At 40.2% G+C, this 13773-nt stretch overlaps 1 long non-coding RNA gene and 7 other non-coding genes across 8 annotated transcripts; 5 read left to right on the forward strand and 3 right to left on the reverse strand.

Moving 5' to 3' along the window:
* Window positions 1-2246: 2246 nt before the first annotated feature.
* On the forward strand, window positions 2247-2437 carry LOC144008074 (U2 spliceosomal RNA). The gene has a single exon (XR_013280601.1). It is a non-coding gene; the product is annotated as a U2 spliceosomal RNA (small nuclear RNA).
* Window positions 2438-3502: 1065 nt separating this feature from the next.
* LOC144008040 (U2 spliceosomal RNA) lies at window positions 3503-3693 on the reverse strand. The gene has a single exon (XR_013280549.1). It is a non-coding gene; the product is annotated as a U2 spliceosomal RNA (small nuclear RNA).
* Window positions 3694-4020: 327 nt separating this feature from the next.
* On the reverse strand, window positions 4021-4185 carry LOC144008103 (U1 spliceosomal RNA). The gene has a single exon (XR_013280615.1). It is a non-coding gene; the product is annotated as a U1 spliceosomal RNA (small nuclear RNA).
* A 4018-nt stretch (window positions 4186-8203) lies between these two features.
* On the reverse strand, window positions 8204-10086 carry LOC144014468 (uncharacterized). The gene is made up of 3 exons (XR_013282477.1): window positions 9423-10086; window positions 8477-8720; window positions 8204-8376 (listed from the first exon to the last, which is right to left on the reverse strand). It is a non-coding gene; the product is annotated as an uncharacterized LOC144014468 (long non-coding RNA).
* A 33-nt stretch (window positions 10087-10119) lies between these two features.
* Window positions 10120-10310, forward strand: LOC144008051 (U2 spliceosomal RNA). The gene has a single exon (XR_013280567.1). It is a non-coding gene; the product is annotated as a U2 spliceosomal RNA (small nuclear RNA).
* A 1900-nt stretch (window positions 10311-12210) lies between these two features.
* LOC144007906 (U1 spliceosomal RNA) lies at window positions 12211-12375 on the forward strand. Its single transcript, XR_013280456.1, has one exon. It is a non-coding gene; the product is annotated as a U1 spliceosomal RNA (small nuclear RNA).
* Window positions 12376-12952: 577 nt separating this feature from the next.
* Window positions 12953-13143, forward strand: LOC144008054 (U2 spliceosomal RNA). Its single transcript, XR_013280578.1, has one exon. It is a non-coding gene; the product is annotated as a U2 spliceosomal RNA (small nuclear RNA).
* Window positions 13144-13463: 320 nt separating this feature from the next.
* LOC144007984 (U1 spliceosomal RNA) lies at window positions 13464-13621 on the forward strand. The gene has a single exon (XR_013280499.1). It is a non-coding gene; the product is annotated as a U1 spliceosomal RNA (small nuclear RNA).
* The last annotated feature ends 152 nt before the right edge of the window (window positions 13622-13773 follow it).

A 13773-nucleotide genomic window follows, 5' to 3' on the forward strand; every position in this document is an offset into this window, starting at 1 on the left:
TGTATAAAATGTAATTTTGTTTGGCAATGTTACCTTGAAGCATGCACAGATTTGTGATACCCAGTCTATCGGGTGTTCCGTATTCACAATACAGGCATCCGATTGTCTGCATAACCATGCCACGATGTGACACTGTGACATTCTTCTGTTCAGTTTTGTGAGATCAGGTGTAATCGTGAGAGGACTGTCACAATGAGAAGCGACGGGGGGGAAAAAACATAAAAACAACTGAACTCTGAACACAAGAAATCCAAATCTATCGGATTACTACTACTAATTATGCAGGTAATATATACGAATATCAATTTTTGATTCAAAACACGAGTAAAGGAAAATCAGCTTAATATATATATATATATATATATGGTTTTTTTTAACAAGTTTCCTACTGTACTAAACATCCTTAAGCATATTATACTTGTAATTAAGGCAAGTTGTAAAATGTCGGAAGTCCTCTTGTTTATGTTGAATTCATTTAAAACACCATAAATCATGCTGTTTCTAACTTTCTACCAAGTACTGTCTCAGACCCGTCACCAGAGCCCAGGCTTAAGGGGGGCACATGAAATGCATGGGCGGGCCCAATTATTATGAATACCAAACTGACAGCATTAACTTGCTCAATATATTTGGATAAATTTATGTCACACTGTCGTGCATCTATCCATTGAATGGTGCCCGCTGACAGTATTATCATATACCGCATTTACAGTACACACACATAAAGTAGACTGCAGTGGCGTCGTGAGTACGTTGACGCTGCAGCCATATTGGATGAGGCAAAGTGAAGCTATTTGTAAAGATGCCCCCTTCTGTTTCTCCTTGGAGATGTATCATCAAGCCACAGCTCATTGGATTAATAAGGAATTATTATTACCTTTGATTATATTATCCCATTCAAAGTCAATCTGACTATTTTTGCCGATGTAATGGCAAATACAATTGCCACATCTAATAGGGCGGATGTGCTGACATATTGCTTCGAACGGGCCACCTGTTTGAACGGTGTCTGCAGCAGAATTAAAAAGAAAAAAAGGAAAGCAAAATCCTACCTCATTGTAGATGCCAAAACGATATGTGGGTCCCGTAGTTTTTTTTTTTTTTTTCCAAGTGACTCTTTAGTTGCCGACACGAAAGAAGTTTGTAGTATGTCCCTCCTCACTTGTCTTGTGCGCCAGCGTCCTCAGAAACATGCAGCTTCACTTGTACAAAATGTACATGACTCTTGCATTGAAGGCAACATTGACATATTTGTCGCATATGCGTATAAGTCAGCGTAAGGCATACCTAGCATTATTTTCAGTAAGACTGTGATGGCTGTTACAGATAAGACAAATCAATCAGACAAAACCATACCACTATTTCTTCATATTGTGACATCTTGCAAGAATGCCGCCAGAAAACGTTACTTGTACAAATGGCCGCCGTTGGCCGTAGCCGACGCCAAAAACAAGAACAATTCGGCGAGTGGCGAGCATTAGAAGCAATGAACTGAAGCAGCTAACACAAACGTAACATACCTCCGACACCGTGAGACCTGTGTTGCGTTTACTGACACTCGGATATAAGAGTACTAAACCGAATGAATGGAAAAATATAATAATAAAAGGAGAACCATTTTAGAGATCCATGCCTCAACTGGGCGGGCACAATCATCTTGGTGGGCGGGCACGGACCCCTATGGCCCGCCCATGGTGACGGGTGTGTAATAACTGTCTCAAATGTTCTCCACTTTCGATACTGTACATGTATAGGATCGTATGCCGAGAAACATTTCTTGGGAAGAGCAATATGGCGGCCTCGCGACCTCAAAAGTCTTGGCTTATCGGCTATCCAGTCATTTATATAGAACGGTGGGCAGGTCACGTGATTGTCTTTTCGAGAAAATGTTGATCAAACAGCTTTTTCGACTGCTATTTTTTTTTTTCATAGTTTAAAAAAACAAAACAAAAACAAAAAAAACGATTCCCTAAGCCCATCAAGTACAACATCAAGAGGTAAATTTATCGCAGCATTCTATTGGTCCCACGTGAACCACGTGACACAAAACATATACAAACACACGAAGATCTGAAAGCATTCGGTTGATGTGCAAGTTGAAAAATAACGTTTACGGAACTTCATTATTATCTGTGTATACTTGTTTGGCGTGTTGGCACGTGCCAATATGATGAAGCGACGTGTGCAACCGCAACTTAAAGTTGTAGTGTCTCGAATTAAGACCTTGCCCCTTTCAGTATGCAGGTATCCCTTCTCGGCCTTTTGGCTAAGATCAAGTGTAGTATCTGTTCTTATCAGTTTAATATCTGATACGTCCGCTATCCGGGGACCATATATTAAATTGATTTTTGCAACAGGGAGATGGAATAGGGGCTTGCTCTGTCCACTCCATGTATCGACCTGGTATTGCAGTACTTCCAGGAACGGTGCACCCCCTGACAAGGTGAAAGTAAGAGCATTTGTTCAACAGAAATTACCCACACCACTAAGTATTATCTCCGTCAATTTAGTGTCTGTATGTACGTTGTGCACGCGGCGCCACTTCTATGGCCTTCCTGGGTGGAATTTGCATGTTCTCTCCGTGCCCGCGTGGGTCTTCTCCGGGTACTCCGGTCTCCTCCCACATTCCTAAGACATGCATGGCAGGTTAATTGGGCGTTCCAAATTAATTGGTGTGCTTGTGAGTGTGCACCGTTGTTCGTCCAGGGTGTTACCCCGCCTACTGCCCACAGCCAGCTGAGATAGGCTCCAGCACTCCCGTGACCCTTGTGTGGAATACGCGGTCAAGAAAGTTATGTTTATTGTTTTGATGTAGTCGGATAATTTGTCTGTTTTATTGTTGTGCTGACCCCTGCGAATTCCCCAAATGTGGGAATCTCGACTGCATAATTTGTGGTAGTGGGGGACTGCGTTCGCGCTATCCCCTGATAAACTTGTTTAAAAATACAAAAAAATACTAAAGCTAATGGCGGTTGTTTTTGTGCTGGACTTCTGGCACTTTATTACCGTTTATTGGGTCGAGGTGGTTAACATTAGTGATGTGCTTCTCGGGTCGAATCCCTGAAGCGTGTGCCGAGTAATGCAGATGAGTGGTTCATGAACGGCGTGTCAATGCGTGTGTTGATGACGTAGGTGGTGACGTTTGAAGCCCCACGAAGCAGGTGTACCACGTGACTGATTCAGGAAATGATTCGCTAGGTTTGAGTGTAGTTCGAAATAAAAGCGGCAAAGAAACGCTATGGATTCCCCTTCACTTTTTGTGTTTTCGGGTCCCTTATTGCGCTACTTTTTTTGCTTTTGGCATTCGATTTGACGAGCCTCTTTTTGCGATGGAACCAACAAGAAAGAGATTTTCCCTTGTTTAGGAGCACTTTGAGCAGATCTCACCTCAGAACGTAATGCACTGCAATTACGGTACTGTTTTTAACAGATTCCAATAATAAAATAAAATGTGGCAACACATAAAATTCACATTTTGTTGTGTTTTTACTTTGACCTTGTCATGGGGTGCACCGTTCCTGGAAGTACTGCAATACCAGGTCGATGCGTGGAGTGGACCGAGCAAGCCCCTATTCCATCTCCATGTTCCAAAAATCAATTTAATATATGGTCCCCGAATAGGGGACGTATCAGATATTAAACTGATAAGAACAGATACTACACTTGATCTTAGCCAAAAGGCCGAGAAGCGATACCAACACAGTGAAAGGGGCCAGGTGTTAATTCCAGAGACTACAACCTTAAGTTACGGTTGCTCACATCGACTAATTATGTCACGTGCCAGAAACGTCAAACAACAACTATACACCGTTTTGAATGATAATGCGTCAACTGCGTTGTTTTTAACATGCGCATCGAACGTTTTGGAACATTGTGATTTCTGAAGGTGTTAAGTCAAAATTTTTCTTGTATGTTTTGTGCACGTGGTTCACCTCGACCCAATAAACGGTAATAAAGTGCCAGAAGTCCAGCACAAAAACAACCGCGATTAGCTGTAGTATTATTTTTTAACAAGTTTATGAGGGGATAGCGCGAACGCAGTCCCCCACTACCACAAATTATGCAGTCGAGATTCCCACATTTGGGGAATTCGCAGGGGTCAGCACAACCGGAGTGCAATGGCTGAGCCTCACCCTGGGGGAACCACCTTCTTGATCATGGTATCTCCCCCTGCCAGGTAAGTATGAGTTGGATACGACGCCAGCGCGATCGTCATTCACGCGCACACTATGTGAAGTGACGGTTTCCTAACACGTGAAATTGTGAACCATACAAGGACGTTTCTGAAGAATAAAGTAAGTCCTCATCACTGTCTGCTGGTCGTAACAATTAGCCCAGCTAACAGCAGAAAGTCCCATGTTATATTGTTTAATAATTACTCTACAATGCATGATGTGATTTTCCTGGCTGAGCGATGAAGCGGGTTTTTGGAGGGAACTTTATACTTCAATTCACGCTAACGTAGGAGTTAAAAGATCATTCACTAATGGTTAATGGTTTCTTATGGGAAATAAATGTTCGGAAGAAGAACTTTTCGGCTTACACACACTCTCTGGGAACCAATTAAGTTCGTGAGCCGAGGTATCACTGTACCTGACTCTTTTGTCACCAGTTCTTCTACAAACCTTTACAGACAGACTTTCGGGGCGCAAGATAAGCAGGGAATCAGTGTGTTATCGTCACGTGACTATGCAACCAACTTGCGCATTTGTGTCTGTATTCACAATACAGGTGCTTGATTGGCTGCATAACTACGTGAGGAAGTGACACAGATTGGTGTTGGTTGGTATTTCTGAATACAGGATCAATGCTTCAATATGTTCAAGGAGCATTTCATACCCTAACATAAATGCGGAAATTGCACAAAATCTGTCATATGATGACCTGATAGCCGATTTTGCAGCCCAGAAATGGAGACATGTGCCTCTGTAGGGCCTCTACTAACTTGCTTGCACTTTGTTTATTTCTAGATGTTTATTTGTTAATAGTGGCATTGAATTTTATTTCAATTCATTTAGCTTTATTTATTTGAGTATTTGGTGTCATTGTTAGTTTTAGAAAGACTTATTATTTATCACTTATTTTTGTGAATATTTTTAAAACTTCAATATTGACACTTACAAGTAGGGCTGGGTATCTATTCAGATTTCCAGAATCGATTTAATTCGATTCACAAGGGCCCGATTCAATTCATGATTCACAACGATTTTCGATTCAGTTGAGGAATTCATGCAGCACATATTTTAGACAGTCATTAATGGACATACATTAATCTGTTTCATTTAACATGGCCTGATAAAAACAATAAATAATAATTTAAATAAATTACAACCACAGCACAGGCTGTGTAAATAAATTGACAAAAATGGGGGGGTCGATATATTGATACATGGATTTATGTATCGATATTGGGATATGAAAAGGTGTATCGATATGATAGAGATATATCGATATTTCAAACCCAGCCCTACTTACAAGTTATTTTGTTTAATAAAGCAAAACTGACAAATACTCAGATCAGTTCATTTCTACCAGCGGAGGGGTGATGGGGTGTGCGGACGGAGTGTTTTTATCCACAAAACATTTATGCTTAGGGCACCAAAATAGCTAGCGCCGGCCCTGCCATCAACAATCAACAAATCCATGTTCTGCCATCATTGTGGTGATTAAAGACACTCAACCCCATCTCTGGATTCGCTGCAATCTTTCTAACCGAAGATTTAGGCCAGACGAGTGTAGACCCAGCACACTTTCAATAATATTCCACAACCGTTGTTTTTAACATGCGCATCGAACGTTTTGGAGCATTGTGATTTATGAAGGTGTTCAAATTCACATTTTTCTGTTCACAGTTGAAAGTCCCCTTCAGTACTGGGAATCACAGAAATATACGCGTCCAATTCTATACAAACTTGCTATCTCATATCGATGCACCCCTGCTTCATCAGTACCATGTGAAAGAGTTTTTTTCCAAAGCAGGTGAAATTCTCTGCAAAAAAAAGAAACCGCCTGAGTCCAAAAACTTCGGAAAAAAATAGTTTTTAAATAAAAATGAATAAGCACTTTATTTTACCTCCTTATTTCACATTTTCACTTGTTGCATAAGCACAAACATAGACAAAGTAACACAGAACAATTCATGTTAAAACACCCTTCAAATATATATTCTTTTGTATTTAGAGCATGATTTACACCCCACCATTTTATTGCATGCACCAAGCATGTTATACATTTTTCTGTCCACATGATGGCGTAGTCGAGGAAATGAATCATCTTGAAGCCCCTTCGTGTGTGTGAAGCATTTCACTGCAGGGCTTCACTGCTTTACGGGCCTTCATTTTGCCATCACTAGTTAACATACAAGAAAATTTTTGACTTAAAGCCCCAGTGTGTAGCTCACGACCGCCATCTATCGGTCAAACAAGATAATGCAATGATTTTAAGCACACGAACTACGGCGTCCCAGAGAGACCCTACTTCAACAGCCTACCACCAATTTCACCGGAACAGAACGCAAACAACTTCTGGTATCCCTCGAGTGATGACGTAAGTGAATTGCATTTGTTAGACATACTGTACAGACCCCTAATATTTGTGATTTAGTCATTTAATTTCAGAATTAATATTTTTGTCGGCATTGTTAGGAAATACTGTACGTCAGCTAATGATAATGGCTATCTATGTTCATATTTGTTAGTGCAACTAAACTATGCAACAGAGAACACACAGTTATGTTATATGTTTTATAGACATGTGGACCATCTCAAAGAGGGCGAGGGAGACGAGGAAGAGAACGCGGAAGTGAACGCGGTGTCTCGTAACGTACAATTATGTCATCATGGAAAAATAATTCCATTCGAGCATGCATGTGAATGGCTCAAAACATACCTTTGCTTGGAATATGTGGTATTTAGATTACATCGTTTGCTGATATGTTTAGTATATCGTACAAAAATAATGGTGTTAACTGAACTACACACCTGCAACTCAGACTCGTAACCCCCCCGTGTCTTGTTGCTACTAACCACTCAGAAAAGTGCTGCTTACAAAAACATTTGAAACCCTTTACTCAGATATCGATTTGTCACCATGTTGAACAATTTTACCTAATAAATATCACTAAGCAACTTAATTAGTTTTGATTGAAGATACAACAGCTTCCTTGTACTTCGATGTGCAGGAATTTACATGGCTTTCACAAATAGTCTTGCTCATATAATAATGTACTTCATTGGCTCAGTGACTTTCAGTTCATTGTTTGGTACCTCATCTGACATACAATTGTTACCTTCTTGCAGAGACTCGTACAGGAAATGACCATGGAGGAACATGAAGATATCCAAGTCCAGCTGATAGACTGACACCAAGAAATACTTTTTGACACATTGCTGACACATCAGCACCACCATGATTTTCCTGTACCTGGATCCCAGACTGCAGCACCTTGGTGACTTGTGGCAAATAAGTGACACTTTCCCAGATCCTCGAGGACAATACAAAGGTTTTTTACCTGGCATATAATTAGTCCATGTCTGACACTTGTTGTAGTTTGTATAACTTGTATATTGTTGTTGTGTGTTAATTTGTACATTTTGAATAACTAAAAAATACTATTTCCTTTGGCGTCAACATGCAGTGTTCATTCGACACCTAACCTAACACTATTTTACATGACTAGAAATGTAAAACATCAAAAGCCTGGAGAATTATTATAAATGCTTGCAATGACAAGGAATTCTTCATTGGCCAATGAATGTAAGGTACAGTACATGAAAATGAATAAATAAAATAAAGTAAAATAAAAGTCTACATGAAATGAACATATTAACTAAAAAAAAAAAAAAAATGCTGTTATAATATAATGAGCGACATGAATTGCAGTTGATCCAGAATTTTACCAATAAGCTGTGCATTTCAAAATATGGAAAATAGACATACAGGTTTTGGCCAAAAGTAGTGTTACAGAGGAGGTATGTGTTGTACACAGCTAAAATATCTGATTAACTCAATACCATGATGTTTTTTTATTTTTGTGTGTGTGTGCTGAAATTGCCCCCCATTAACATTGCAACATTCCTCAAACTCTCCCGAACACACAGTATGATCTGTAACACTACTTTTCGCCTACTCTATGATGTTATTGGGGCAAAATCAAGGAAGGCTTGTCCATTGATTGTGTGAACAGACTGCAGTAAAAATGAAGTCACTTCAATGTTTGCTGGTTTTATTAAGTTTGACATGCTCCTTGACTGCACAAGTACATGTTATGGAGTGAGGGCATGTTCCCACCAACGATGATATCATATTCTTCAAAGGCTTGCTGAGGAAAGTGAGGGAGGAGTCACTCCATGGCTTCAGACACCTGGTCAGCAGGTCCTGTGTAAAACAAGTGGTGCTTGTACATGTGACCATTCCGTATTGCTTCACACAAAAAGTTCATGTAGTGTGCAATGCCGTCCATATGTAAATGACATACCAAGACGTCGGCTGACTTCAGTTTGTTGCAGCTCAGATATGGTAGGTGGAGATACTGGTGGTACAACACCGAAGCCTTCTGGGGTCCTCCATTCAAGTGTCCTCATTCGGGGCATTCCAATATGGCTGCTGACTCTCCCCTTGATATTTTTTTTTCTTGCAGGTCGGTGATGTATTTAAACGGTGCATGAATGCTTGTATACATCAGAATATGGTTCTGGAACCCCTCAAGTTTGGCTGTTGATCTAGTGTGACACAAACAAAAACACAATTATAAAATAAAATAGAATAATTGATGATACTACTATATGTCACCAACTTTCCAACAAAGCCCCCAAAATAGAGGTAAGATCTTTAGTTTTTGGGCCCAAAACATTGTATTAGCTAGATAAAAGTAACTTGACTGCATACTGCATAGAATATGCAAAGGCTGCTTGCTTGTCGAATTTCCGTGGAAAACGTGGCAGCCTGTAAATTCTTGTGCACCCAATTACACAATGGACCAGTACACACTTGAGTGAGAGAGTTCAGACTCTAGCAGTGCTTACGGTACAACCAGCATTTAAGTCCAGAAAGTTATTCCCTGCCGAAAATTAATTTCGAGAACACTATTTTCACCAACCACAACGAAAATAATTTTCAACTCCTCCACTAATACAGTATGCTTTAGATTCTCCATTGAAGTTATGGGCAAATATACCTCCGAAATCACAGTTACATTACATTACACAATAACTTGCGCATTTACTCTAAATATAACGTGCCAGCGGGAATCTTTTTTTTTTTCAAAGCAAGTAGCTACATAACGAAATCGTTCGAGTGGTGCGGAGTTGCTAATCAACAGCTACAGTGATCGTAAAACAAAGGTACGAACATCGTATTAATTAGTACAGTGTATACTTTTTCTCTCGCTCTCAAAACGTAAACACAAATGTACTCTTACTTACCGGTCAAGTAGAAAGCAGTCGAAGGCACCGGCACGTCCCAAACCTAGTCTGTTCCTCATTTCTCTCCATCTGGCAAATGCGGCTACAATATAAACTCTTGTTTTGTCGCGCTGAAATAAAATAAATTCCCAAAGTAAGTGTGATGCTTGATAATGCTCTCTTCGGGGACCGGAAACTCTTCTTCTTCGTGGAAATGCGGTCGCCATACAAACCGGAAGTGCGTTCCAAAAACGCGTTAAGAAATGGAGCGCTGAAATTTGTGTTTGACGGCACCCGTAGCAGAAAGATGGCGGCGAAACATGGCGGACACTAGAAGCCGCGGCTCGGACATGTAAGATAATTTGCGATTTCTAGACTAACCGTTATATTTAAAAAAAAGTACGTTTATGCGATACAACATATCTTTTTACATACTACTAACACAAACAATTGGGTTTTTTTTCCGAATGATTTATTGTTTCACCACTAGATGCCACTGTATAATACTGAGTGTACCTTTAACACCTTCAGAAATCACAATGTTCCAAAAGGTTCGATGCGCATGTTAAAAACAACGCAGTTGACGCATTATCATTCAAAACGGTGTATAGTTGTTGTTTGACGTTTCTGGCACGTGACATAATTAGTCGATGTGAGCAACCGTAACTTAAGGTTGTAGTCTCTGGAATTAAGACCTCGCCCCTTTCACTGTATTGGTATCGCTTCTCGGCCTTTTGGCTAAGATCAAGTGTAGTATCTGTTCTTATCAGTTTAATATCTGATACGTCCTCTTTTTGGGGACCATATATTAAATTGATTTTTGAAATATGGAGATGGAATAGGGGCTTGCTCCGTCCACTCCACGCATCGACCTGGTATTGCAGTACTTCCAGGGACGGTGCACTTGCTCCGTCCACTCCACGCATTGACCTGGTATTGCAGTATCTCCAGGAATGGTGCACCCCCTGACAAGGTGAAAGTATAAACATTTAATCGCAAGTACCTACTCCACCAAGTATTAGCTCTGTCGTTTTACTGTCTGTATATCAGTTGTCCCCATTTGTGCACGCGGCGCCCACTTCTATGGCCTTCCTGGGTGGGTGGAGTTTGCATGCTCTCCCCGTCCCTGCGTGGGTCTTCTCTGGGTACTCCGGTCTCCTCCCACAATCTAAAGACATGCATGGCAGGTTAATTGGGCGCTCCCAATTGTCCCAAGGTGTGATTGTGAGTGTGGATGGTTGTTCGTCCAGGGTGTTACCCCCCTACTGCCCAAAGCCAGCTGAGATAGGCTCCAGCACTCCCGTGACCCTTGTATGGAATACGCAGTCAAGAAAGTTATGTTTATTGTTTTGATATTGTCGGATAATCTGTCTGTTTTATTCCAATTTGAAACGTTGCATGTTTTACCGTGTGAATGGGCGCAGTTTAATGTTATGTGAAGTATTATCTCTCGAAATGCCGTAATGTGTCGGTGCCGCTATGCATTATGGGAAGCAATTGACTGTCGACTCAAACTTAAAATACTCAAATAGAAATTCATGTGTTAGTTAGTGAATTTGCGTACAGTCAGGGGCGTCACGAGGTTTCATGGAAAGGGGTGGAGCTTAGCCCCGAGGAGATGCACAGATGGACAGATATAAAAGGAATACAATACAATACAAAAAAAGTTTCCCATCAGTATTTTAATATGGTAATATATATATATATATATATATATATATATATATATATATATATATATATATATATATGATTATGTAATTGTCTACAGTGTACATAAAACTGTATGCAAAAAAAAAGTATAAAGTGAGTCATTTTTAATTAAGATACATTGAATTAATTATTCGGCAAATTACATGCATTTGGCTCAAACCACAGTACCTGTTTGCTCCCCAAAACTTCTGAAGTCACATATTACCTTATGGTGCATTTGACTAGCTTGGTTGAAAGAAAATATTACTCAATGACTTCTAAATCAATTTAATATTTGATGCTTTAAGTTTTCATTATGCATATGTTTGAGATCTTTCTAAGTTTTTAACCCCAAATTATTTTTTATTACACTCCAAGTTTTATTTACTAACTTTAGTAATCTCTAAAATTCAAACTTTTATTTCCGTACTTTGCACGTGTCTTTAGTTCTTTTGAGAGTGATTTTGCTTTAAAATATTGTACTAAAGCAGACCAAAATTGCTTGTGTATGACGACGTGTTGTAGCTGCCTGCCTTCAATTTGTTTTCCTGTAAATATCTCCACTTTCTGTTCATTACTCTCAATTTAAATTAGTCTTAAATGATGCGCATTGACTGAGATGTTTCATCTTCCTAATATTAAATCCATATTGAGTTTCATAAGATTTTTAAACTGTCAACGTCTGCTTCACAAATTTTTTTTTTTTTTTACACTCACGTCTCCAGTAGGTGTCGCTCCACACTGGCTCTCGCTTTCCTACATAGGTGGATGATTATGTCAATTATATTATTATCATCATCCACTGACGACAACCACAAGTGAATGATCTTTTAACTCCTACGTTAGCGTGAATTCAAGCATAAAGTTCCCTCCAAAAACCCGCTTCATCTGTCAGTCAGGAAAATCACATCATGCATTGTAGAATAATTATTAGACAATATAACATGGGACTTTCTGCTGTTAGCTGGGCTAATTGTTACGACCAGCAGACAGTGATGAGGACTTACTTTATTCTTCAGAAACGTCCTTGTATGGTTCACAATTTCACGTGTTAGGAAACCGTCACTTCACATAGTGTGCGCGTGAATGACGATCGCGCTGGCGTCGTATCCAACTCATACTTACCTGGCAGGGGGAGATACCATGATCAAGAAGGTGGTTCCCCCAGGGTGAGGCTCAGCCATTGCACTCCGGTTGTGCTGACCCCTGCGAATTCCCCAAATGTGGGAATCTCGACTGCATAATTTGTGGTAGTGGGGGACTGCGTTCGCGCTATCCCCTCATAAACTTGTTAAAAAATAATACTACAGCTAATCGCGGTTGTTTTTGTGCTGGACTTCTGGCACTTTATTACCGTTTATTGGGTCGAGGTGAACCACGTGCACAAAACATACAAGAAAAATTTTGACTTAACACCTTCAGAAATCACAATGTTCCAAAACGTTCGATGCGCATGTTAAAAACAACGCAGTTGACGCATTATCATTCAAAACGGTGTATAGTTGTTGTTTGACGTTTCTGGCACGTGACATAATTAGTCGATGTGAGCAACCGTAACTTAAGGTTGTAGTCTCTGGAATTAAGCGTCAATTACGCACAACAAGCGAGTTAACATGTAAGTCTGATACGGTCGTCTCACTCTGGCTGCTCCTTCCGCGTACTGAACACTGGGATCAGAATGCGCATGTCAATTGGTGGAGGAATAATGTAATCGAGAAGTCTCTTAAAGGCGCAGCGCGTTACGGTGGATAATTGTTTGACATTTCGGACACGTGACATTATAATTAGTCGATATGAGCAACCGTAACTTAAGGTTGTAGTCTCTGGAATTAAGACCTCGCCCCTTTCACTGTGTTGGTATCGCTTCTCGGCCTTTTGGCTAAGATCAAGTGTAGTATCTGTTCTTATCAGTTTAATATCTGATACGTCCCCTATCCGGGGACCATATATTAAATTGATTTTTGGAACAGGGAGATGGAATAGGGGCTTGCTCCGTCCACTCCACGCATCGACCTGGTATTGCAGAATCTTCAGGAATGGTGCACCCCCTGACAAGGTGGAAGTCGAAACATTTTGTTAAGAATTCTTAAAGTTTTTCTGTCTGCTTTGTTTGTGATTGTCTTATTTTGAAATTCATGCTTTTAATTTGAAAGCCCGCGCTCGATTTCCGCTTCCTGTTTTCCGTCCTCCCTGCGTCTTTCAGATCGCAGCGTGCAGTAGTAAATGACGACGTGAGCGTCCGTTCTGATTCGTTCCAATTCTAATTTGTGCTGATACATTCTTATTAGTGTTTAGTAAGAAAGTATGAGTGTAAATGTCATTTATGTGTTCGTTTTTTGGCGAATGTTTGCATTTTGTTATCAGTAGCTGATAGCTAACTGCTAATGTGTGGCTGTTAGTAACTTGCTAATATGAGTAATGTAGACCAATAGCACTCCGGTTGTGCTGACCCCTGCGAATTCCCCAAATGTGGGAATCTCGACTGCATAATTTGTGGTAGTGGGGGACTGCGTTCGCGCTATCCCCTGATTAACTTGTCTTTAAAAAAAATATAAAAATACGAAAGCTAAGCGGTTGTTTTTGTGCTCGACTCCTGGCACTTGCAATGAGAGTGAGTTCAGGTTATTACCGTCTATTGGGTCGAGGTGAACCACGTGCACAAAACATACAAGAAAAATCT

Source organism: Festucalex cinctus, chromosome 1 (genome assembly GCF_051991245.1).
Source record: "Festucalex cinctus isolate MCC-2025b chromosome 1, RoL_Fcin_1.0, whole genome shotgun sequence".
Lineage (NCBI taxonomy): Eukaryota > Metazoa > Chordata > Actinopteri > Syngnathiformes > Syngnathidae > Festucalex > Festucalex cinctus.